The following is a 22,641-nucleotide window of genomic DNA, read 5'->3' as shown; positions in this document are numbered from 1 at the left end:
TTTTCCATAATGATGCACATTTAGCTATTTATTTTCATTATGTAAAATTTTGCCTTATTTTGAAACTATATTATTGGGTGCATACAAATTTAGAAATTGTTATATCTTCCTGGTATAACAACCTTTTATTATTATCAAAAGTATCTGTTATTTCTGGAATGATTTTTTTCTAAAAATTTACTTTGTCTGATATTTACATAGCTGTATCAACTATCTTTTGGTTAGTGTTTGTATGATATATCTTCTCTATCCTTTTACTTTTTTTTTTTTTTTTTTTTTTTTTTGCGGTATGCGGGCCTCTCACCGTTGTGGCCTCCCCCGTTGCGGAGCACAGGCTCCGGACGCGCAGGCTCCGGACGCGCAGGCTCAGCGGCCATGGCTCACGGGCCCAGCCGCTCCGCGGCATATGGGATCCTCCCAGACCGGGGCACGAACCCGTATCCCCTGCATCGGCAGGCGGACTCTCAACCACTTGCGCCACCAGGGAGGCCCTATCCTTTTACTTTTAATCTTTCTCTGTTCCTATATTTAAAACTCTTATAAGCATCTATGAATAGGTTTTATATTTTGTTTTTATTGTTTCTAATCTTTGTCTTCTAATAAAAGTATTTAGTATTTATATTTATGTAAATGATATATTTATATATATTTTAGTTTATGCCTATAATTAAAATTATTTTCTATTCTCCCTGTTTTATGTTTGTTTTTTTCTTCTTCCCCACTTTTGGATTAACAAACTTCTTTTATTGTTACTGTTACATTTTCACTCTCTATTAGTTTGTATGTAGGATACTCTTCTATGCACCCTCAAAACAAACATCAAAATCCATAGGCTCCTTTAGAAATTTTCTAATTGTCTTAATAATGTCTTTTACAGATCCAGGATACAATCAAGGTCTTGTGTTGCATTTAGTCATCGTGTCACTTTAGTCTGGAATAGTTCTTTACTCTTCCCTTATCTTTTACGACATTGACATTTTTGAAGAGTTTAGTCCCATAATTTTGTAGAATGTTTCTCAATTTGGATTTCTCTAATTCTTCTAATGATTAGATTCAAGTTATGTATGTTTGTCAGGAAAATCATAAAAGCGTTGACATGTTCTTTCCCATGCATCACATCAGGTGGCATGTAATGTTGATTTGTTCCATTACTGGTGATGTTTAGTTTTGTCACTTGGTTACGATGGTGTCTGCAAGGTTATCCACTCTAAGATTGATTAATAGTGAGGGACCTTCAAGATGGCGGAAGAGTAAGACGTGGAGATCACCTACCTCCCCACAAATACATCAAATATACATCTACATGTGGAACAACTCCTACAGAACACCTACTGAACACTGGCAGAAGACCTCAGACTTCCCCAAAGGCAAGAAACTCCCCATGTACCTGGGTAGGGCAAAAAAAAAGAAAAAACAGAGGCAACAGAATAGGGACAGGACGTGCGCCTCTGGGAGAGAGTTGTGAAGGAGGAAAAGTTTCCACACACTAGGAAGCTCCTTCACTGGCAGAGACGGGGGATGGGCGGGGGGGAAACTTCAGAGCCAAGGAGGAGAGTGCAGCAACAGGGGTACAGAGCGCAAAGTGGAGAGAATCCCACACAGAGGATCGGTGCTGACCAGCACTCACCAGCCCGAGAGACTTGTCTGCTCGGCCGTCAGGGCGGGTGGGGGCTAGGAGCTGAGGCTCGGGCTTCAGAGGTCAGATCCCAGGGAGAGGACTGGAGTTGGCTACATGAACACAGCCTGAAGGGGGCTGGTGCACCACAGCTAGCTGGGAGGGTGTACAGGAAAAAGTCTGGAGCTGCCTGAGGCAAGAACCATTGTTTTGGGATGCGCGAGGAGAGGGGATTCAGAGCACCGCCTAAACGAGCTCCAGAGACAGGTGCGAGCCGCGGCTATCAGCGTGGACACCTGAGACTGGCATGAAACGCTAAGGCCCACCAAGAAGCCTGTGTGCAAGCACAGGTCACTATCCACGCTTCCCCTCCTGGGAGCCTGTGCACCCCGCCACTGCCAGGGTCCCGTGATCCCGGGACAGCTTCCCCGGGAGAACACACTGTGTGCCTCAGGCTGTTGCAACATCACGCTGGCCTCTGCCACTGCAGGCTCGCCCCACATTCCGTACCCCTCCCTCCCCCCAGCCTGAGTGAGCCAGAGCCCCCTAATCAGCTGCTACTTTAACCCTGTCCTGTCTGGGCAGGGAACAGACACCCTCAGGCAACCTACATGCAGAGGAGGGGCAAAATCCAAAGCTGAACCCCAGGAGCTGTGCAAACAAAGAAGAGAAAGGGAAATTTCTCCCAGCAGCCTCAGGAGCAGCAGATTAAATCTCGACGATCAACTTGATGTACCCTGCATCTATGGAATACCTAGGGAAGAGACAAGGAATCATCCAAAATTGAGGTGGTAGACTTTGGGAGCAACTATAGACTTGGGGTTTGCTTTCTGAATCTAAATTGTTTCTGCTTTTTATGTTTATCTTAGTTTAGTATTTACAGCTTATTATCATTGGTAGATTTGTTTATTGATTTGGTTGCTCCCATTTTATTTTATACATATATATATATATTTTTTTCCTTTTTCTCTTTTTCTGAGTATATATATGTATGCTTCTTTGTGTGATTTTGTCTGTATAGCTTTGCTTTTACCATTTGTCCTAGGGTTCTGTCTGTCCGTTTTCTTGGGGGTTTTTTGGGTATAGTTTTCAGTGCTTGTTATCATTGGTGGATTTGCTTTTTCATTTCGTTGCTCTCTTCTTTCTTTCTTTTTTTTTAAATTACTTTTTTATTTTTAATATTTTTAAAAATTCTTTATTTTAATCACTTTATTTTATTTTATTCTTTCTTTCTTTTTCTTTTTCTCACTTTTCTTCTGAGCCATGTGGCTGACAGGGTCTTGGTGCTCTGTCTGGGTGTCAATCCTGAGCCTCTGAGGTGGGAGAGCCAATTTCAGGACATTGATCCACCAGAGACCTCCCAGCCCCATGTACTATCAAACAGCGAAAGGTCTCCCAGAGATCTCCATCTCAACGCTAAGACCCAGCTCCACTCAATGATCAGCAAGCTACAGTGCTGGACACCCCATGCCAAACAATTAGCAAGACAGGAACACAACCCCATCCATTAGCAGGGAGGCTGCCTAAAACCATAGTAAGTTCACAGACACCTCAAAACACACCACCAGATGCAGTCCTGCCCACCAGAAAGACAAGATCCAGCCTCATCCACCAGGACACAGGCACCAGGCCCCTCCACCAGGAACCCTACACAACGAACTGAGCCAACCTTACCTGCTGGGGGCAGACACCAAAAACAATGGGAACTACAAACCTGCAGCCTGTGAAAAGGAGACCCCAAACACAGTAAGTTAAGCAAACTGAGAAGACAGAGAAATGCGCAGCAGATGAAGGAGCAAGGTAAAAACCCACCAGACCAGACAAATGAAGAGGAAATAGGGAGTCTACCTGCAAAAGAATTCATAGTAATGATAGTAAAGATGATCCAAAATCTTTGAAATACAATGGGAAAATACAAGAAACGTTTAACAAGGACCTAGAAGAACTAAAGACCAAACAAACAATGATGAACAACACAATAAATGAAATTAAAAATTCTCTAGAAGGAATCAATAGCAGAATAACTGAGGCAGAAGAACGGATAAGTGACCTGGCAGATAAAATAGTGGAAATAACTACTGCAGAGCAGAATAAAGACGAATGAAAAGAATTGAGGACAGTCTCAGAGACCCCTGGGACAACATTAAATGCAGTATCGTTCAAATTGTAGGGGTCCCAGAAGAAGACTAGAGACAGGTGGAAGGAGGGAACCCTTTCAAGCTAGCCTTCTGTAATTTTGACAGGTTCACAAGATTTTTGAGCACTTTCTTACTTTCTAGAACCACAAGATGTTCCTGGCTCATCTTGTATTTTCGTTGTCCTAGCCCCGGAATCCTCTATCTTTCCAATGGGCTCTGAATCCTTTTATCAGAGAATATTAATATGATCATTGCTACTGGTATGTCATGGATTCTAGACCCACTTGATGGAAGTAGCTAGGAAATATATTCATGCACACACCTTCACAGACTCACATAAATTATATCGATCTGTATTAAATGTCATGAGTTCACATTGATACATCCACCAACCCAACACCCTCTCCATATTTGAAACTCTTTTCTCTGACAGTGAGAAATCTGGGTCCCGTTATCCTCAATATATTTGCTTATTTACTAAATAACCCTGTATGTAACCACTCCTAGCCCATATGGTGTCTTTGAAGTAGAAAAATATGTCCCTTCTGAGTAAATTCCACGTGTTCCAGGATGCATGGCTTTTTGAGTGAGAAGCTGGATTTCAGGCCCCCCTAACCCCTCAGCTGGTTGCCTTTGTGCAGTGAACAACATTCATAACCTACAGCAGCCCTGTCACTTTCAGTCTGTCTTCCTGACAGTTGTTCCTTAATTCTTCTTTTGGTATAATTAAAATTTTTGTGTGACACTGACAGAAATGGCATAAATAAAAAGCAATTTGGTTCCAATAAGCTATTTTATTTTATTTTTACCTAACTAAAGTCTAGTGTGTGGTTTCTTCAAAGTTACTCGTATTCTTAGGAATAGAGGGCTCAGGAAAAATTGGATGTGTAACTCCGCTCCACTAAGCCCTGATGTTACTGTAGCTGGCACATGGCATGCCTTTGGGCTGAGAAAGTTTAGAAAAGATAAAGTTAGGGGGAAAGCTCTGACAAATAAACAAGGTTGGGAAGATGTGACATATTGGGGTGGGGAGAAAGAGAACTAAATATACCTATCTGAGAATATATAGAAGGAAGTTGAAGGGACCATGATTGGTCTATAAAGAATTTTAAGGGGATTATGCAATTCTTTAATTTCTTCCTTTTCTAATTTTCTGATAAGCACTCAAATAGAGAGAAAGAAATTTTTTATTGTCCAACTTTAATGTCATTGCCTTCTTGAAATCTTTCCTAATGTCTACTGTATTTCCATAGTCCTAGCCTCAAATCATGGCAGAAATTTGGTTATGAGGTGACACAAACCTGAGATAGAGTGGAGAGGAAAGAGTCATCTAGGATCAAAGAGGGCACAGTGACAACAGTAAAAAAAATAGCTAGTACGTATTGGGCATTTACTTTGTGCCAAGCACTGTTCTATATGCTTTCCATGTGTTCCCTCATTTTAGCTCATAACTGCACGATAAGTAAGGTATTATGACTATCATCCCTGTGGCACAGAGGAGGTAAAAGACTCAGAGATGTTGAGTAACTCAGGGTCAGATGGTTATTGAGGGGTCACATGCATTCTCCAACCAGCATGTAAACCCAGGTAGCCTGACCCTGGGGCTTAATCAGTATACTGTGCTGCCTCTGCCAGTGGGCAGGGGAACTGAGGTCACCCAGTAGTTACCTTTCCTCCAGGAATCCTTGACTGTCTAGAAGCAAAGTTGGTTTTCAGAGGCCGACCAAGCATGGGTATGGATGTTTGGGGGGCTGGAGGCAGGTAATGAGAGGATGTTTACAATGACAGAACGAGGACTAGACAGAGACGTGGGTGCCTTTGAAGAGGAGAATCTCTAAATATTTAATATTTTAGGAGGTTCAGGGAGAAACTGATTTTCTGGTAGTAACAATGGTGTGCCTCTTTATGTTAAAAATGAGACTACTCAATGTATCCTAACACTTTTATTTATTTAGAATTGTCTAGGAATTATGATTGTTCAGAATCAGATAGCTTTTGGGGAGGTATATTAAAGTGTTTACTTTTTTTTTTTTTTTTTTGATAGGTAAGAAGTGGATTTATTTAGAGAGAAACACACTCCACAGACAGACTGTGGGCCATCTCAGAAAGTGAGAAAGGCACCAGGGTATGGGGTTGTCAGTTTTTATAGAACTGGGTAATTTCATAGGCTAATGAGTGCTATTTTCATAGGCTAAAATAGCTGGAGGAGTATTCCAGCTATTTTAGGAAGAGGCAGGGATTTCCAGGAATTGGGCCACCGCCCACTTTTTGATTCTTATGGTCGGTCTTGGAACTGTCATGGCACCTGTGGGTGTGTCATTTAGCTTGCTGATGTGAGTGTATACTGAGGCTCAAGGTCTAGTGGAAGTTGACTTGTCCGCCATTTTAGACCCATTTGGTTCTGATCAGTTTATGTCATGTCCTCGGGCTATGTCATTCTTTCAAAGGTTGTGCCCTGACTCCTTCCCTCCTGTTTTATTCCCCCCTCAGAGATTTTACTCCCATATTCTTATGGGAAGCAGAAGGGTGATGGTCTGTCTTTGGTAACTGCTTCAAGGCTGAGTAGGGGCATCAACCTTGTCTGTCAGGGAGTAAAAATCTCCGGATGATGCCTGATCTAGGGGCCCCAGGGGCAGGGCAGCTCCTTGTTTTAAGTCAGTACGGGCTGGAATCCTCACATAGCCATCATCTTGGTGTAGAACTGTTGTAATTGTTTCCATAGCCTTTCTGTGAACCTCCTTGATGATGAAGCACTTTTTGTAACAACATCAGAGTACAAAAATATCTATAAGTGACAAAAGACTTAAAAGGCATGGTTAAACATCTGATTACAATATAATCGATAAAGAAACTTGGTCACAATAACCAGAATTATGAATGATTACATTTAACTTAACATACCAAATAATCCTAGTTATATACTTCTCTTTAAGATACTTCAGGGGACCTATAAAGTACCCTAAAGTTAGCTGGAAATCAAAAGAAACTTAACTAAAATTTGGTATTTGGGAAGTGTGTCAAAAAGTTTTAAAACAACTTGGTCAAATAAGATCATAGGTCACTGTGAGACAATACTTATTCCTTAACCAAAGTTACAAAAGATCTCAAAAGCAAATACAAGTCACTTAAAGGCAAAGAAACTCACACAATCTGTTGTCAGAAGCAGCATTTCAAGAATACTTTGGAGGAAGAAACCAAATCCAGTCTTGTGCTAGCCCATTCCTAACAAAACCCATTTACCCAACTAAATTCAATCCAATCTTAGAAAATCCTGATCATGCCTAACTCTTTTCAGTATTTTTCATTTTTCACACCTTCTCTTACTAAAAACACATATCTTAGTTTTCTTAAAAGTTTTTTTCACATTGAGTTACTTTTCTTGTTGACAAATTTGTAACAGATAGAATAAGGTCTTATTTGACCTCTAATAAACCTAGGTACAACAGAAGTAATATAGTTAGCATTGATGACTCTAACATGTCTATATTAATCAAACCAACAAGTTTAAGCCACCTTCAATACCAGATATCAGTTTAGTATTGAATATTTTCCAGATGACATGAACCTGAAATTTATTCTGGCCAGGTTGTTTTCTATTTCTGAGTATTTACATAAGGGCTTAATTTTTAAAAACCAATTAAGTAGAGCTCTTTTACGAATTAATTTTGGGCAGTACCATATACCTATACCACACATATAGATACATATGAGCACACAAACAAACACAGAGGCCTCATAGTTCCCATTCCAAAATTTCAGCCCTAAGTCAGGTACAACATAAAAGCCATCAGTTACAAGGGGTTGGATTCAAATTGGGCTTCTAGCAGATGGAACAAATCAAGGTCGCCTACCTAGATGGCTAAATCCTTTTTACTAGTGTTTACAGACAAGACACTTAAGATTTCTATTTATCCTTGACAAGTCAAGTTCTAAATTACTTTACCCTCTTCTTAAAATTTGCAGTTTAAAAAGATGGCAGAGAGAAGTGTTCCTGAGAAGACCAGATAGGACATTTGCATCTCAAAGGTACAGGCAAGTTCCTCCTAGGATGACTTTGTTTCCCCTTTGTTTAATATTTACAAGCCTCTTAAGATAAATAGGGAAGGTTTGAGGAGTGGTAAAAGGATTGGTGGGGAGCCACACCTCTGGTCCTATAAAGACTACATTTGTAAGACAAGGACAGTTTTGTTTTCTTTGTCAAAGAATTGGGTGGTTACCTCAATGATATTGAAGGACTGACATACCCATTCACCTATGTTGGAAAGTTTTACTTTTCCTCATTTAGCTTAGGGGAGAAGGCCTCTTCCAAAATTCCTATCAGGCTCTGAATATCAGCTATGGTCAGTTTAGTCAGACCAGTGGCCTCCTATTTTGATAATCTACTTACAAACATTTTTGAGGATCTTCCCTAGGTTTAAGAAATTTGTACCTTATATTTAGACACTATGTAACCCTTTTTACTTAATAATCACCAGCTGGATATCTTTGGCTATGCCCAGAACCTCGATATTCCACATTCCAGGGTCTACTATGGCTTCTAGTTTAGCTTCAGATTTTATCTGTTCCTTTTTGCTTTTTGTTAGAACCATTTGGTGATGAGCGTGGTTCCCTTGCCCCTCGAGAAACAGAGTGACCCCTAATATAGTTAATAAATCACTTCCCACTAAAGGGATGGGACAGTCAGGCACAAACAGAAAGGAATGTAAAAACAGCTGGCCATTGATCTTGCACAAAAGGGGTTCCAGGAAAGTGTGCCTGTGTCTCTTCCCTAACAACCCAATTACATATTCCTTATGATTGCTAAGGTTTCCAGCCCTTTAGGTTAAGACCGAGAAGGTTGCACCAGTGTCTATAAGAAATTCTATCAAGTGGCCCGCCACATCAGTGACCACCCAAGGCTCGACATTAGTTTTGTAGTTGGTATCTCTAGGCAGAGCCACTTTCGGCTTTGGGCCCCTTCAGTCTTCTGATTGCAAAACCATCAATAGCCGAGGGGCCCCCTTTGCTCTCTGGCATCTGGGGCATTCCCTCTTCCAATGCCCTGGCTGTATGCAAAGGGCACATCGATCACAATCCTCACTCCAGTGCCCTTTTTGTCCACACAGGGTATGCTGGCCTTGTATGGGTACCCATGGGCCTTGTGGTCTGCCAGGGCCAGATTGGTCCAGAAAAACTGCTTCCCCTTTAGTGGTCTCTGAGTGGACAAAGACACTGCAATTATTTGGGCCTTTTTCATATTTCTCTGGGTGCATTCAGTCTTTTTGGCCTATCACTGAAAACCAAATAAGCCAATTGGAACAAAACAATCACCGGAGTCTGAGGACCAGCAGTTGCTTTCTGAATTTCACGCCTGATGTCTGGGGCAGACTGAGCTATGAAATACATAGTCAAAAGGACCTGTACCTCGGGGGAGGAGGGATCCATGTTCGTTCAGGATCCATGGCCCTGTAGGGTGGGTCAGTTAAAATGTCCTCTGTGTCCTTCCTAGAGTTATCCCTCTGAGCTATACACATCTTACATTCCTTTTGTATTCCATTGCCTAGATACAAGGCCATGAAAATTTGAATATAGGGTACTTCACTCCATTTTAAATTTCCTAACTCATATCGTGGCCAAACCTGATTACATAACCTAATAATTTTTTTCCTTTTAATTCCTGTTGTCCACATCTTTCCCAATCCCAGAGTATATGGCCCAGAGGGGTATTGGTTGGGATTGATGCAGCCCGACCCACTTCATGCAAGCCTGAGGTGACGTCTCTAACTCCCGGGCTATCCAAAATTCCACTCTTAAGTCAAAATCCACTGCACAATTTGGTCAAAAGATTTGCACTTATGATTTTAGATGCTATCCCTTCCAAGGTAGTCTCCCAGCCAGGTGTTAGTTCCCAGAAAGTCGCAAAAAAATGTCACAGAAGGCATCCCCAACAGTGTTGACGATGAGCAGGAGTTGGTCTAGCTATAAGCTGGGAATAAAGGGTCAGCATTTGTAAGGGTCAGAGGGAGGGGAGTAAAAGCAATAAAGAGTACATCTTGGTGGTCACACAGGTCTTCTGGGGTTAACAGAAGAAAGAAAGAAATAGAGCAGGAATGAATAAGAACGCAAGAATGTAGGAGAAAAACCTCAGAGTCAAGGAGAAGAGTATAGAGATTAACAATTCTGTCCTGGACCTGCTGTTGGATATGCATAAGTGTACGGGGTTGACCCGCCAGTCAAAAATGAGCAGACAGCAGCAGAGCATCCTCCCCAGTGTGCCTGGTTTGCGGTGTCCCATGGGCCTCTGTAGGACCAAGACCTAACTCTCAAACATTTTCTTACCTTATCACTGTCCCTTCGTGGTCACCAGCTGAAACAGTGCACCTCAGATTGAGACTTGAACCCACGCGGCCGGGACTCAAACCCGGCCAAAACCCAGACTGGGATTCGAACCCACACTGCTGGGGCTCGAACCCGACCAAAACCCAGACTGGGACTCAAACCCGACCAAAACCCAGACTGGGACTCGAACCCACACTGCTGGGACTCGAACCCGACCAAAACCCAGACTGGGACTCGAACCCACACTGCTGGGACTCGAACCCGACCAAAATCCAGACTGGGACTCTAACCCCCACTTCTGGGACTTGAACCTGACCAAAACCCAGACTGGGATTCGAATCCACACTGCTGGGACTTGAACCCAACCAAAACCCAGACTGGGACTCGAACCCAGCCAAAACCCAGATTGGGACTTGTACCCACGCTGCCGGGACTCAAACCCGGCCAAAACCCACAGTCTTCCAACTGAGATCACACACCTGGTTTCAGGACTTAATGAAGCTCAGGTTCTTGATGTCTCATCGATGAAAGAATTCAGTGAGAGACAAAGTGATAGGTAAGAAGTGGATTTATTTAGAGAGAAACACACTCCACAGACAGAATGTGGGCCATCTCAGAAGGTGAGAAAGGCCAAGTGTTTACATTTTAAATAATAAAATGAATCACTCATTCCCAATGAACGGCACTGCACTGTGTACTATTCGGTTTTAGCTGGCTGGTCTCAGAGTTGGTGGTGTATCCAGTAGTTTCACTGTATACTTTGCACATGCAAAAAATGAAAATACTCACCTTGGATTGGTTAACGCCAGTTGAGAACACTTTTTAAATTTCTATTCCAATGTGTTAACATTGTTTTCAGCGGGTCCAACTTACATTTTGCCAGTTATTTAAAGGATTCATGTAGAAACCTGAGTTTTCAGGTGCCATATTACTATTTTTCTAATGTTTTATCATCCCTTATAGATTGGTATCCCAAGCAGCTAGAGCTAGAACAGGTTATAGCAGGCTGTAAGAAGCCTCAATGTTAATCTCTTCTAACAAACTCATGAAAGTTTGAATCCTTTCCTTATAGATGATCAGTAGGCTGAGCAACCTTAGCAGCTATGGTGAGCAGTGAAGTGAAACACTGGCTGAGAGTTTGAACTTCTTGACATGTTATGTCTCTTCTAAACATTAGAGTCTGTGAGTTTACAGGACCTAGGACCTGGAAGAAGTGCCTCAGGGAAATTTCTAAGACTAGTTTAGTGTATGAAATCCAGTGATCATGTGATGAACAGCTGAGATAGAGATGAGCTAGGTAGCTCCACATTCATCGATGTTGAAATCTATTTGGTAAATATATGGGTGATATTTATCACAGGCAAAAGCAGGGAGAAGAATGACTTCCCACGTAGTTGGTCTAGGAAGATTGTGCCCCGTAATTCTTCTCAAGACTTATCTTCATCCAGCCGTCATCTTCAGGCAGCCGCATCAACATCATCACCATCATCACCACCACCATCATTAGAATTGGCAATTTTTGAGACTTCTAATGTGCCAGCTTCTGCTTACACTTATACTTGTGATTTCTTTCCTTGATTTTTCAGTATCTGAGGATTTATCTTTGAGACCATATATGTATTTTTAAATGTTTATTTATATTTCTCAACATATATGTGTTGAAAGTGAGGAGAAGAATCAGTTAATTACAGCTCAGTTTGCCACGTTGATGACAATCTCCCACAGAAATTCATTTATCCATTCAACAATTATTTAGTAATTGCCTACTATGTGGCGGGTACCACTCTACATGTTAGGGATAAAAGGGACAAAGATCCTGGCCTTCATGAAGCTTAGATTCCTATAGAAATCGACTCAGCACTTACTATGTGCCAGGAGACTATTCCAGGTTTGACATCTATTAACTCATTGGATCATCACAGTCATCCTGTGAGAGAAGTGTCATTATTGTATCCATTTCACAGATGAGGAAACTGAGACATACAAAGGTTAAGTCACTTGCCCAAGGTCATGCTGATAGTGAGTATAAGAGCTAGGCAGTGCAGGTGCCATGTCCATGGCCTAACCACTATACCGTACAGCCTTTCTATATGTGAATCTATGCCTAGAATATGGTGGGCTCTTGACATTTATTTGGTGAATGATGAAATGAAATGATTGAATGACCACACTGTACTATATCACCTGTAGTTTGTCTATCCTCTAGCACATTCTGAGTTCTTTGAGGATAAGAACAATGTCTTCTTTGAATTTGTCTATAGTGCCAAAGACAGGGCCTGCATGGAGTACCTGCTCAGTAAAATATTGAACATTGGAATGAATGAGCTGCCAGGTGGTTCCTGGAATGACAATGATTCTCAACTTTAACATGCATAAGAGTCACCTGGGAGTCTGGCAAAATGGAGGCTGCAGGATTGCACCCTCAGGTCTTGGAATCTTCATTTTTAATGGGCCCCAGAGTACCTCCCTCTGACCACACTCTGTAGGGGCTGTCAGTGAATAACTGAGAGCCATGGGGCACCACGGTTGGTTGGTAGGTCACTGAAGTCTTGAGAGTTTGGAAGCTTTGAAGCCTCATTTTAGAGAAAACCCTTGAAAACCAGCAAGGAGTGATTTACTCCCCAGGGAACCCAGGGAAATTGCCTTCGATACATAGTGACTCAGACCTGTGGAGTCTCAAGTCTCAGATTTGATGTTCCACAGATTGTCCTAAAGAGATACATTCTGCCCATGTAACATTGCTGAGCAAGGCACCTACAGGCTTATCTGAACACATCCCAATTCTTGTCATAAGTGATGGTTTGAACAGCAATGTTGATTTTTGGAAGTCTTAGTGTAGGCAACATCAAAGAACAGAAGTTTAAATCGTGGAAGGCTATTATATAATAAAATGAACCATGGGTGAAGAATCCTTTCTCTTAACTGGTCCCCAGTGTTTTCATCTGCTAAATGAGAAGGTTGAATTAAATGATCTCTGAAGGTCTTTCCATAATATTTGTAATAATATCTGTCATTTATTGCATGCCTACTGTGTGCCATGTGCTATTTTGGGACTTTACCTTTATTGTTTCTAGTAGCTAATTCTCAGACTAATGTAACAATATAGTCATTATGCTCCCAGAGAGATGTGTTATTTTTTAATCTAATATCTATTGATAGCTTCCTGTGTGCCAGGCATCAGGCTAGACACTGAGTACTTTGCCAGGCACTGATGCATAAGGTGCCCAGTGTCACAAAGCTAGGAAGTAGTAGGGTGGGAATCAACCTCAGGTATGTTAAGCTGAAGTCTAAGCTCTTTCTTGTTGCTCTCACACGTTTCTTCTAAGACTCCATGTCTATAAAGTATGTGTGAGATCACTGACATTTTTTTCCTAATTCCTGTGCTAGTGATTCCTGTAGGTATGCATTAGAACCATCCACGACTCTACTTCAAACTGATTAGATAACTATCTCTAGGGGAGGAGAAAGGGAGGGGGAGGGAAAAATCAGTGTCTTGTTTTAACAATTCCCCAGGTGATTCAAATGTGTTTCCAGAATTGAACACCAAATACTGTAAATTCTAATTTTTAAAAAACACATTTATTTCTAATTGATGTAATAAAGTACACAACATAAAATTTTCCATCTTAACCATTTTTAAGTGTACAGTTTAGTAGTGTTAAGTACATTCACATTGTTATGCAGCTAATCTCCAGAACTCTTTTAATCTTCCCAAACAGAAGCTCTGAACCCACTAAATGATAATTGCTCATTCCCCCGCCTAGCCCCTAGCAACCACCATTCTATTTTCTGTCTCTATTAATTTGCCCATTCTAGGTAGTTCATATAAGTGGATTACACTATTTGTCTTTTTGTGACTGATTTATTTCACTTAGCCTAATGTCCTCAAGGTTCATCCGTGTTGTATCATGTGTCAGAATTTCCTTCCTTTTTAAGACTGGATAATACTCCATTATTTATATTCCACATTTTGTTTAGCTATTCATCCATCAATGGACATTTCCAACTTTTGGCTATTGTGAATAAATGCTACTAGGAACACGGGTATATAAATATCTGTTCAAAACCCTGATTTCAATTCTTTTGAATACATACCCAGAAGTGGAATTGCTGGATCATATGGTAATTCTATTTTTAATTTTTTGAGGAACTGCCACGTTGTTTTCCACAGCGACTGCACCATTTTACATTCCCAACGGTGCCCAAGGGCTCCAATTTCTCCACATCCTCATCAACACTTGTAATTTTCTATTTTTTGATGGTAACCATCCTAAAGGGTATGAGGTTGTAGATTCTAGTTTTTAAATCCAATTATATTTATGTGGGGGAGCCTATCACATAGTTTTAGTTTTAGTTATTTGTCTCTAAATCTTTAAATGATTTCACTTTCATTTTGCATTATTTTTCTTCCCACATTTGGAGAATCTCTGCAGATTCAGTATTGACCACTTTTCTCAGAACTACGGGAAGGGGTTGATGTTGAGGAGGTACTGGATGGGATCTCTGCTTTCTAGTTGCTTATGATATCTGGCTGGGAGCTTGCCTGTAGCCTTACTGGATTTTTGTCCTGGTTCAAGTCATACCTGCTCCTGACTGGTGGCTAATTTGCTCAAGTCCTTGAAAGATGGAGATAGCTAAAGACACACTATAGCCAAGTGAAGTGTGAGAAGCTATTCCATGTAGAATAAGTAGAGTGAACTGTGGAGCTCAGAATGGGTGTAGTATTTTGGAAGGAAGACTGGCCTGATTAGAACTAAAATTCATGTTGGTAAAAGGTGGGAAATAATGTCAGATCAGTCAAAGCCAGATTTGGCAGGATCTTGAAAGTCAGGTGGGGCATTTGGAATTGTTGGGGAAGGTTGTAGGGCTGTCAATCAGGGCAGTGTGCAACAGGCCATTAGCAGTGTCTGCATTGGTGGGATGGAGAGGAGGATGCTGTACCAGTTGAGTGGTCACATAGACGAGAGCATCATCAAGAATGCTAGACTAGAAAGGCAAATCTAAAAGTTATCTTCAAAGGAGAAACTGTAAGCTTTGAAGATAGGTTGAATATGAGAACTCTGAGAGGGAGAAGAAGCTGCTTTTAAAACTATGAACATTCTGGGGATGAAGTGTTATCTTTTCAAAGGAGATTGTAGTTGTGGGGAAAGAGCCCCAATATTGGTATGAGGCTTATATTTGACTGCAAGAGACAGAAACCCCAAAATATCAATGACTTAAATAAGGTGGGAGTTTATATTTCTGTCACTAAAACAAAGTCCAGAAATGAGAAGACCACAATTCAAATAACTGGCCAGGGTTCCCATGGTCACATCAGCCTCCTTGTTGACAAAACCAGACTCATCTTCCTGCCTACCTTTGCTCCTTCTCCTCCTTTCACTTTCATTGACTGTTAAAATCCAGGCTTTATCCCATTTGATTCCCCACAATCAGCCATGAGTAAATGCCATTGTACATCTGCCATGTGTCTTTGATCTCCCCTTTCATTCATCCCCTCCCGCTTCAGCCCTGGCTTCAGCTCTCTCCTTTGGGCCTTTACCACAGCCTCCTCAAATTGTCTTCCAGTCTCTTCTCTAATCCATCCTTCTCATGGCTGCCAAGTTAGCCTTTCCAGAGCGCACATCACTCCTGACTCACGGCCCTTTGATGATCTCTCCTGTAGCTTCTAGAATAGTTAGAACTCTTCAGCTTGACATTCAAGGCTCCAGGTCAGTTAGCTAAAATCTTGCCTCCTAAAACAATGGCTTAATTTCATTTTAACATCCTCGTTTTAACTTCATCTAATTTTCAAAACACTTTAAGGGAGATGACTTTTAGGTAAATTTCTCTTTAAGAGAATTAATGATAAGGAGAAACTACTTTTGTTGAAGTGTTTTCACATTCAAGGCCAAATAACAAGCTGACTGTGCTGTACTTTTTTCAAATGTAGTCCAATTTTGTCTTATTAGATCAAGTCTATGTTCCTAGTTTACCAAAGATCTGTGAGTTTTTTGGATTCTCTTTTGGTCCCTGCAAGTCAGAATTAGGAAGTTAGATCTAAGAAGTGTTGGCCTGCCACCCAGAAACAGGCCTGGCTGAGGGGCTGGAGGAGCCTGAGAGCTCATGCTTTTGTGAAGTGTGCCCTGCCCCAGATGATGCTGGGAAAGAGATATGATCTTCCCCCTCTGTTCGGAGGAGGGAGCAAAGGATGGGCAATGGGAAGGGTATTTGTGTTTTGGGGCAGCATCTCGCTGGGCCTGACTTGAAATGGATGTCTCAGCTGTAATGCTCACTCTTATGTGACCGTGGCATTTTGTCTTACATCTCTGGCCTCAGTTGCCTAATCCATAAAATGGAGACTAATCACAGGAATCCCCCACCTTCCTTCTATTGTTGTTATCAAGTTCAAAGATGCAGAATCTGAAACACTTTCTAACTTTATCAGGGTCGTAGGAGTTTTAATACTTCCTCTGTTTGTTTTCTGTTGCTTCTGTAACAAGCTACCACAAAGTAGATGGTTTAAAACAACGGCAATTTATTCTCTCTCAGTTTAGGAGGCTAGCAATACAAAATCAAGGTGTCAGCAGGCCCTTACTCTCTCCAAAAGCTCTTGAGAACTATTCTCCCTTGCTTCTTCCTAGCTTCTGGTAGGTGCCAGAAATCTTTTGCATTCCTTGGCTTGTAGATGGATCGCTCCAGTCTCTGCCTCTGTAGTCATATGCTGTTCTTCCTGTGTGTCTGTGTCTCTGTTTTCTCTTCTTTTACAGTATGATCTCATCTTAGCTAATTACATCTCTAAGGACCCTATTTCCAAATAAGGTCACATTCCGAGGTTCCAAGTGGACATGAATTTAAGGGGGGCAGTATTCAACATTGTATACCCCGTTACTGTCTGTTTTTAGAACAAAAATAGCACAGGCTAAGGGCTTAGCACAGCACTGCTACAGAAAGTGCAATGAATGGGTGCCATTACTTCGGTTGGTGTTGTTGCACTATTTACCCTTCCTCCTTCGTGATCTCCCTCTCCCTGTCCCTACCTCAGCTCCACAGACTTGGGCTTTGATCTGCTAAGACTCCTCTCCCCAGGCATGAAATGATCAGGTAACAGTGAATCTAAAATTCTCTTCTATAGAGGAAAAATGTGTTTATTTTTGCAGGGAGAGAGTAAGAGGGGATGCTGGTAAGGTGCCTCATTAAAATAATCAGTGAATTGAAAATGGGAGGGGTATTAAGGATCAAGCTGGCCTAGGCAAAAATATTTTGGGGCCTCTAACAACTGTACATCCCAACTAAACTCATGTTTAACAAACAGTTGAGCTGGCACCTTTGTGTATCTGTAGTCTGTGTAGTGAGGGTAGGAATGGTTTCAAAAGGGGCAGAAGGAGCCATCCAGGGGTATGGAAATTGACTCAAGGAGACGTGGGAAGGAGGCAGCCCAAGGTGGATGGGTGGAAAGGACGCCGATGCCCAGGGTCTAGTCCTGGCTCTGCCTCTGACTCCATGTCAGATTTTGGGCAGGTCACTTCTTCCTCTGTCTGGATTGCAGTTTCCTCATCTGTAAAATAAGGGGTTAGGCCATGAGAGCTCTGGGAACACACACCTGTGAGGGGCTTGGAGAGGAGGAGGTGATAAAGAGAGCCACAAGAGAGCTCTGCTGTGGGGGTTAGGAGAAGTCACCTTCCTCTCATGCCACTTGTAAAAATTGGGCATTCACGGTAAGATACTGCATGATATAGAAACTTCTCTCATTTATCTTTCTCATGTGATCTTCAGAACAACTCTGTGAGGTAGGTGTATTAGGTGTTTGTATTCCTGTTTTACAGATGGGGAAACAAGTTTGAAGCAGGGTGTCCTGACTATAAATGCAGTGTTGTTTCCAAGATGCCGCAGTGGTGGCTGCCTCTTGGCTCAGTGCCAGCTCACTCCAGGAGTGAAGATGAGTTCCTGGGCTCCATGTCACCCAACACAATGCCACACGTCATGCATGCTCTGTGAATAGCTCTTGGTGGTAAGTGATTCAGACCTTGGGGTGGAAGGAGAAACTAATGAACAGGGCGCAGTTCAGCCAACACCTATTGCTGTGTGCCAGGCACTGCCCTTGGCTCTGTGGACTCAGGAGTGAACAAAACAGATATGGTCACTGTCCTCAAGAAGTTCAGAGTCTCTCAGGAAGACAGACACTCAACCAGTAATTACCAAAATTTAATGGAAAAAGTAGAAGTGTGAGATATGCTGTAGAGGAGAGATTCCTGGTGCTTTGGGTGGGAACACTGAATAGGTCGCCTGACTCTGGGGGCAGCCAGGGAAGGCTTCCCTTAGGAGATGAGGCTGTGACTGAGACTTGTCAGAGGAAAGGAGGTGGGGCTGTTGTTGGCACTGAGGGTGGACCCAGAAGTTACAGGAAAGCTGGAAAGAAGACCAAAGCAAACTGTTTTACTTCCTTTGTTGTAACTCCAACCTCCCTAAAGGACACCTTGAAAAAAAGAGAAAATGGTTTCAGGAGCTGTTATGTTTTGCTACCTCACACTCAGAACTGGGCTCAGTGAAGTTTAATGTGAGACTTTTAATGCTCTGTGCATTAATTAATTACTCACCTCACAGTACATTAAATGTAAAATGCATTTAACGTAAAATCAAAGGCTCTAGTCCCTTGAATGGACTCCAGGCCTTTGTTTCTACTTGTGAGGCACGTCCACTTGCATTGGTCCTCAGAGATTTAGGGACTGGCCTTTTCCTCACCTTAGAAGCCAGAGGGTGTATCCAAGGGGTAAGAGCATGAGTGGACTTGACTGTTGGGTGGATAAGCAGTAGCTTCGCTGCCATTCTTTCCCCTCTCTGCTAACACCCCTTCCTAGGCTTCTCACGCTGTGAAGTCCACTCCTGATCAGTCCTTTTCCTTCTTGGTCAAGGCCCGCTCAGGAAATTATGGTGTAGACAGGCACTAGAAATGTAATCTAAAAAATCTTATGTTGCCTTGGTTCTTTTCCTTATTAACTGCGTGGCCACAGTTTCCTCACCTGTAACATGGAGATGATAATGCCTACTTCATAAGATTAGTCCTTTATATTTTCCAGGTTTTGCATTCTATAGATGTAGCAACAGGACTAAGAAAATTAGGTGCTTTGTGCAAAGTTATGCAGCTAGTAGCAACAATCAGGAATACAGCCCAGGTCTCCTGTCTCTAAATCTAGTGCTCTTTCCACTAACAAAACTTCAGCCTTGGCTCATTAATGTGTCATGAATGTGTAGTCTTCGCTATGCTAAAATGTCGATCCCCTGGAGTGACCAGGTAAGGCCTAGGCTGGAGGAAAAAAGAATTCAGAAGCCCTGCACATAGGGCACTATAGTAAAAAACCAAAAAACCTTCTGACTTGCTTGTTTTGCTATTATGTGACATCGTTGGTCATAGCTTTAATTTTTTTGTTTTGTGCCAGTTCATTGGTTGGAAGCAGAATTCTCTATGAGAACGTTGCCCTAGGAGTGTCATGCTCTGCACGTTAAATGACACGGATTAGGTCTGTGGTATGCTCAGAACTCCACTTTCCTTTGTGCCGGGCAGCTGAAGGTTATGTGCCCCTGATCTCAACTCTTGCCTCCTGAAGTTGCCGTGCAGTCACCACGCTGGCCATCCTGGTGTCAGATTCAGATTATAACATGGTCTCAAGGAGTCACTGCCATCTCTCTTATTTCCATGACCTCAGTTCCAAATTCATCAGGAATAGCCTCTTGGCTTCCACTGTCCTTTCATGGACTCTGTTACATTTCATGGAAATTTATGGATGAGTGAGTCGGTATATTCTTATTTTTTCTCTTCACTGTTAATTCCCTTAAAAAAATGAAAGGATAGGAGAAGTTTAAGCACTTTGAAAGAGACAGCTAATCAATACACATTATTCTCCAAACATTCTAGGAAATTCAAGGAAATTATAAAGTACCTCCTAAAGGCTCTTCAGTTATCTGTATGCCTGCCCTTCAGATAGAAAGTTTCCTCTTGGCACATAAAGAAGTCAAATTAGGCCCAGAAGAGACTATCCTTGTTGGAGCGTGAATGTCAAAGAAACAATCTTCAGGAAAATAGCTTTCTCTCTCAGCATGCTCTGGAGAGAAGAATATCATTGGTTATTGCTAATGCCTGTGCAAAGCACAGTGAGAGAGTTTTGGAGATCATAAGAACTGATATTTGTATGAGATCAAAATGTCCTGATGAGGATTTTCACTTATTCTGTCATTGGTGAAGACAGTTCACTTCAGAGTGCGCTAGGATTTGGGAGCTACAGAAGGGACAGGACCCAGCCTCTCACAAGACAGGCGAGAAGTGCCTTTATCAAGGTTTAGTGGTGCCTGCATGAAAACATCTCCTTCCTTAGATATGTGGACAAACATTGACCCATCTCCTCTGCCAACTTCAGAGGACCTGGTAAGCCTCTGGAGTCAGGATGTTGTCTCTAGCCCAGAGGACAGCCCCCTTGAGGGATATTTACAAACATTTTCCTGGTAACCAGCTTTCATAGCTGAGAGATTTCAAGAGAATTAGAGGAAAGAAGCAGTCCCTAGGAGCCAAACGCCAGAATTTCACAATCATTAATCAAGCTAAAGTTTACCTTTTCTCTGGATGAATTCCATGATACCCGCTCAGGCTGGACCAATAGGCTGGAATCTTCTTTCTGGAGACCCTCCTAGGGCCTGAGAGGAGACTACACTTCTCACAGCTTCCTGGGTGTCAGAGGTAGCAGCCACCAGAGGTCCCTGGCGTGGTCATCGTTGTCCAGGCTCAATGTCTCTGCTTATCAGCTCTAGAAATTCTATGGTATCTTTTCATACTGCAGGAACTAACTCAGAGGTCCAACTCACCTACATCTGGGGGCTACTGCAGGAACGTTCAATTCAGTTTAAATGCATTAGGGAGGTAGCATTGTCTTCAGTATTGTTCTGTAGGCGAGGAAAAACTTTTCCTTTATCCTCTTAGGTTTTGTGGCTGGACCTGAGAATTAAACTGTCATAAGACAGGTTAACAGGAGAAAAGCATACAAATTTTATTTAATATTTTTACATGTACATGGGAGCCTCCATAAGAAAAATGAAGACCCTAAGAAGCTCTTAGAACCAAGAGCTTATATACCCTTTTAAACAAGGAATGATAAATTTGTGGAAAAGTGACAAGACAAAGGAAAAGGCATTTAAGCTTCTAGGGGCAGTGAGTTGTAGAAAAGTGACTAGGAAATATATTGGGGAAACTAATGGAATATAAAGATTATTTTAGTAGGTTTGTTTGTACAGATCCATTTTGGTGTCAACTCACCTGGTGATAAGAATGTTCTCTTCCTGGTGCAGGGAGGTCACCTTGCTTACAGGAAATTTTATAACCTGTTTTTAGGTCAAAAGGGGGAGGTCAGAGAACCCCTCCTGCATGTGCCTTTAGCTCAAAATAATCAATATGCCAAAGTGGCATATTTTGGGGTGGCATGTTCTCAGCCCCTTCAGTTCAAATATTAATTTTTCTATATTTTATCTGTAAGTTTGGGCAAATTACTTAACTCCTGTGAGCTAGGACTTTCGTGCTCTTCAGTCACTCCTTATTCCTCAGCTCCAGGCAGAATACCTTTTGGTTGATACGTTGTTCTCTCTAAACTTGATTATACCATCTACCAAGCTGGATTAAGCATGCCTGCAATTGAAAGGCAGCCCTGGTCTCCTGATGGTTTCAAGGATGTGTCACACAGCCTCTGAAAGCATCTACAATGTACTGATTTAATCTAAATGCTGGTGATATGGCAACAAATGAAAGAGACCTAATACCTGCCCCTGTGGGGCTTATATTCCAATAGGGAGACAAACAATAAACAATAATATAATACAGTATGGTGTGGCATAATATAATATGGTATAGTATAACATAATATGTCAGTGCTAAGAAGAACAATAAGCAGCAGAAGAGATCAGATTATTTCTCCAAGGAAATGATGTTTGTTGCAAAATCTTGGGTAAAGTGAAAAAAATGAAACGTGAGCATCTGGGATAAAAATGATCCATGCAAGGGGAATGACAAGCACATGTTTTTCCCAAAGCAAGAGGGTATTGGTGGACTAGAGCACCAAAGTGGTTGGATTAAGTGAGCAGATGGAAGGAAATGAAGTTGAGAGGCAGTGGGAAGCCAGATCAGCTCAGCTGGGGTCTTGTAGACCGTGGTTGAGACTTTGGCCCTTATTCTTAATGAGCTAGGAAAGGGTCTCTGTGATTGGCCTAACTTACATCTTTAAAGGGTCACTCTGGTTGCTGCAGGAATAGTAGACTGTAAAAGGGTAAGGGTGGAAAAGACCAGTGAAGACTGGCAGTATTCCAGACCAAGGGTACTTGTTGGATGGAGTAGGGTGGCCCTGGTGGAGGAGGCAAGAAGAGCTTGTATGAGTGATGTATTTCAAGACAGAAGTGACAGGACTGGGGGATGGATTGGACATTGATGGGGAAAAGTGAATGGAGTTGCTGTCTGCTAAGGTGCGAGGAACTAGTGAAGGAACAGGCTGGAGAGGTTAGAAATCAAGAGTCAAGCTCAAGATGGCCGTCAGACATCTGAATGTAGTCTCTGTGTGGCCT

General features: G+C 42.0%; 1 long non-coding RNA gene across 2 annotated transcripts in view; it reads left to right on the top strand.

Annotated features, from left to right (window-relative positions):
* The window catches only part of LOC132491965 (uncharacterized), a 567,227-nt gene that overhangs the window by 278,179 nt on the left and 266,407 nt on the right, over positions 1-22,641 (top strand). For both annotated transcript variants that reach the window (XR_009532772.1, XR_009532771.1), the window contains exons 5-6: positions 7,717-7,779; positions 17,874-18,058. This is a non-coding gene — a long non-coding RNA (uncharacterized LOC132491965). The remainder of the gene's footprint in view (positions 1-7,716; positions 7,780-17,873; positions 18,059-22,641) is intronic.

Source organism: Mesoplodon densirostris, chromosome 6 (assembly GCF_025265405.1).
Source record: "Mesoplodon densirostris isolate mMesDen1 chromosome 6, mMesDen1 primary haplotype, whole genome shotgun sequence".
Lineage (NCBI taxonomy): Eukaryota > Metazoa > Chordata > Mammalia > Artiodactyla > Ziphiidae > Mesoplodon > Mesoplodon densirostris.
Note: the sequence above shows the minus strand (reverse complement) of the source record. Positions and strands in the feature narration are given on the sequence as shown.